This window comes from Macadamia integrifolia, unplaced genomic scaffold (assembly GCF_013358625.1).
Source record: "Macadamia integrifolia cultivar HAES 741 unplaced genomic scaffold, SCU_Mint_v3 scaffold3644, whole genome shotgun sequence".
NCBI classification, from domain to species: domain Eukaryota; kingdom Viridiplantae; phylum Streptophyta; class Magnoliopsida; order Proteales; family Proteaceae; genus Macadamia; species Macadamia integrifolia.
The window spans coordinates 1,213-4,981 of NW_024869685.1; the positions used below are offsets into that span (position 1 = coordinate 1,213).

Here is a 3,769-nt window from a genome sequence, read left to right on the forward strand (position 1 = left end):
TTCCAAACCAGACATGGGAGATTTATCGCTCCAACTTGAGCGGGAGTGTTTAGTTATGGTCCAATAGGCATCATGGACCCTTTCACATGTGTTGGATGTGTTGCCGTATTGGAATTGGAATGTACAGTAGTTTAGTTTTATTTGGTTAGGTTGTTATCTAGTTTCCTTTTTCTATTCTATTTTCGTTTTCTTATTAAACTGAATTTCTGATTTTATAGTTGATATAAATATAGCATGGGAGATTAAACTGTATTCCTGATTTTATAGTTGATATAAATATAGCATGGGAGACCAGTGATAGATATACTCTCAGAATCTATCGCTGGTTCTGTGATATTCTCTCTTATTCTTCTTTTTCTTGCTACTGCTGGTTTCTAAGTTCAGGTACAGTTACATAATAATGGATATGTTAAATGAACCATTCACAAGAAAACTCTCATGCATCATTAAAAAATCTCAAGGATATAAAGTGGCTTACCAAGTTGGACTGCATACAAACAAGGAAGCTGCTATTAATGCAACCACGAATGTCCACATATGGAAGCTCTAACATGCAATGAAATTAGAATGGGTAAGAACCACACAATCCAAAATCCAGGATAGTTGGCCAAACTCATTGGATAAAAGCCCATCAATGATACGGCCAATGATTGACAGTGACAGTAAAGTACCAAGGTCCATTAACGGAAACTAAAGTGCAACAACAATGTCCATATTAGCTTCGCAAACCCCCCTCAGCCCCAATAAACATCACAAAAAGGCATCAGTCGCAACCAAATCTCAACCCAAAATTTAAGCTCAGGCTCGAGGCATTGAATGATCAACTTTCTTTGCAGTTGTGCTACCTCTGGTTAGTAAATATGAACTTTCCAAAAGAAGAAACACCATTGTTTGGGGCTGAAGATTCTTATGCATGGCATAAAAGATGCTTCCATATTGATATAATTACTAAGTCTCCCTGAAAATGACTCCTAGAATACTAACCACCCAAAAGGTATTATGGACACTAACCTACATCCTTCTATAGACCATTCAGATGTATATAAACTGAAATGATATGTGGACTGCCAAACACTTTTAGAGACTTGTTAGAGAGCCTTAAATTTCCATGCAATTGAATCTCCCCACAACTACCAACTGAATATGGGAGTACAGCTTATAAGCCACTGCAGGATGATAGTGGATCCTAAGATCATTATTCCATTTTCTCCTTGGCTCCAAACAGACTGAATGGCATAGATAGATAGATATATTCCCCCATTGCTAAGAAAGATGGTGACCTTTTTGAAGTAGAAGTTCCAGAGGTTTTTATTCCTGGTCGTAGCAAAAACAGCCTATGGCAGACCCCCTTTTCCTCAGCCTATTATATATATATATAGGATTTGCTTATTGACTCCCCTTAAGGTGTATTTAAAAGAAGGTGTCAAGTTCCAAATACACCTATAGAGGTGCCATTCAGACACTCCCTATATACATATATAAGAGTTGTCACCAAAATGGTGAAGTGAGAAGTTGTAATCTTCTTTCGATTTCCCCTTGTCTTAGTTCCAAAAGTTTTTTAATGTAAGGGTAGGTAAGGGCTTTCAAAATAATTTGAAAATGACTTATCATTATGTCAGTATTAAAATCTACACATTTTCCGAGTAGACATGTTATTGACAAGATTTTTCCTCATTGAAAGATTAAAAAAAAAAAAAAAAAAAAGCGTCATACTAAAAGAGCAAAAGAGTATGGTTACGAAGTTTTTTTTCGACCAAACCTTGGTTACAACAAGATTTTCCTAATACCTCTTAATTATGATGTGTCGGTCCTTGCCAAATGCGCTACCCCCTTGGGGTTAACAGTAGATGTTTCAGCATAACTGGCAGGGTTTGATTAAGATCAATCAATCCAAAGGCTTCCTATGTTCCTTTAGGTCGTACTTGACAAGATCACAAATATTGTTTGTACCACCTTGGAAGGAAATGGTCTTTTATGTCAGATTAATTACCACACTCAATTTGTGTAAAAACAGAACTCCAGCCAGAAATTCCAATATTACATGTAGTTTCCACAACCCAAACTGCCACTAAATGGCGCAAGTATCAACTTTACGATTGACGATGACATGAAAAAGAAGGAAAACAAAAATCAGACATCGGATGGTGTTCAAAGAAGTCAGTAAACATCCAGACCAGTGACTACACGCTGGAATGGGTCATGAGATATCGTGTGCAATGTGCTTGGTGCACTAACTGTTTGTAAATTACTGAGTTTGATTGCTTTATTATGCTTGGATGACTTTACGAGTCGCTCTTTTCCCATAATTTTCCCTCAAGTATCCATTTTTAGCTTTCAGGATTTCCAGAAACTGGAAATAATTCCTCTTCATAGTTTTTATCTAAAACAAAAATCGTCATTAAATTAGATGAAACTTTCCAAAATTCAAACAAAATTGATACATAGCTTCACGAAATCCACCTCCAAATATAAATAAACAAATAACCTAAATCTAAGATTTTGCAGTGAACAAAAAAACCAGCACTAATTACTTTCCAGCCACAATTGAAAATAGAGGAATTAATTGACCTGATCCGCTTACCCTCTCGGTTATGTTGTGGCAGGAGGGGGTTTTGGAGGCGGAATTGCCAGCGGCTGTTGCAATTGAGAGGAAGAAGAAGAGGAAGGCATGACGGAGAGCGAATAGATGAATAGTCCTGGGAGTGGTGGTTGCAGAAGCCGCCATAGGAACTCTCCCCTTCACTTTTCCCCCTGTGAAGACCTGCGAGCCCCGTGAATGGGTTCCGTTCTGTGTTCTCTTAAACCACTTCTTTCTTTATCGACGACCCCCTTACTGCCGCATCGACGGGGATATGTTTTCTGATGCAGAAGCAGAAGAACGGTAGGCGAACTCTGGTGGTCAAGCGACTCAAGCCCCTTTCTAGCCCTCTCCAAGATGTTTGAGATGGTTTTTGCCCGTGACAATCGGCAATATCACATGAATGGTGGCTGCATAAATCATGTGACATGCCACTTTTTTTTTTTATTTGCCCTAAAGATGTGACATGCAACTTTGGAGCATTGTCTTGGACCCTTGGTTGAATGGTTGATACCGATGCGGATTTGTCATACCTACCCGGATTGGATGGTTTTACCTTTACTTTGTTGCAAAAACAATTTCAGATAGATTTACTAATGATTTTTTTTTTCTTTTTCTTTCTTTTTTATCTTTTTTTTTTAAAGCAATAACAACAACAACAAACTCAACTATATCCCAATTTAATTGTGTCAGCTGTAGAAGAGATAAGAGTAAAGGAAAGAAGCCCAGTCCAACAAGTCAGGGATATTCTCAGTTAAATGAGGTTGGCTACAAGATTGAAACTATGTATGCCATTTCTCATCACTTTGCCCATGGTCATTTTAGGCATGCCCCTAGGTCTTTTAGCTCCTTTAATTTTAATCAGATTGCTCTTTATTAGGGTGTCATTAGGACTTCTTTGAACATGACCAACCACCTCAAACAATTTTCTAGAGCTTATCATTGATCAGGGCAATTCCCAAATGAGCTCTAATATGATCATCCCTTACTTTATCCTTCATAGTTTTACTGCACTTACATCTTTCCTTAAGCTTTAAAGAGATACATTAGTCACACAACACTCTAGTCGCACCTCTCTACATCCATCCCATTTTAATTCTCTGTAAAACATCATCCTTAATGTCACATTCTTTATTTATGATTGACTCCAGATATATAAAATAGTCACTTTGTGGAATCTCTATATCCTCA

General features: G+C 37.6%; 1 long non-coding RNA gene across 1 annotated transcript; it reads right to left on the bottom strand.

Moving 5' to 3' along the window:
- Nucleotides 1–1,698: 1,698 nt before the first annotated feature.
- Nucleotides 1,699–3,050, bottom strand: LOC122068255. The gene is made up of 2 exons (XR_006137018.1): nucleotides 2,582–3,050; nucleotides 1,699–2,380 (listed from the first exon to the last, which is right to left on the bottom strand). It is a non-coding gene; the product is annotated as an uncharacterized LOC122068255 (long non-coding RNA).
- Nucleotides 3,051–3,769: the final 719 nt, after the last annotated feature.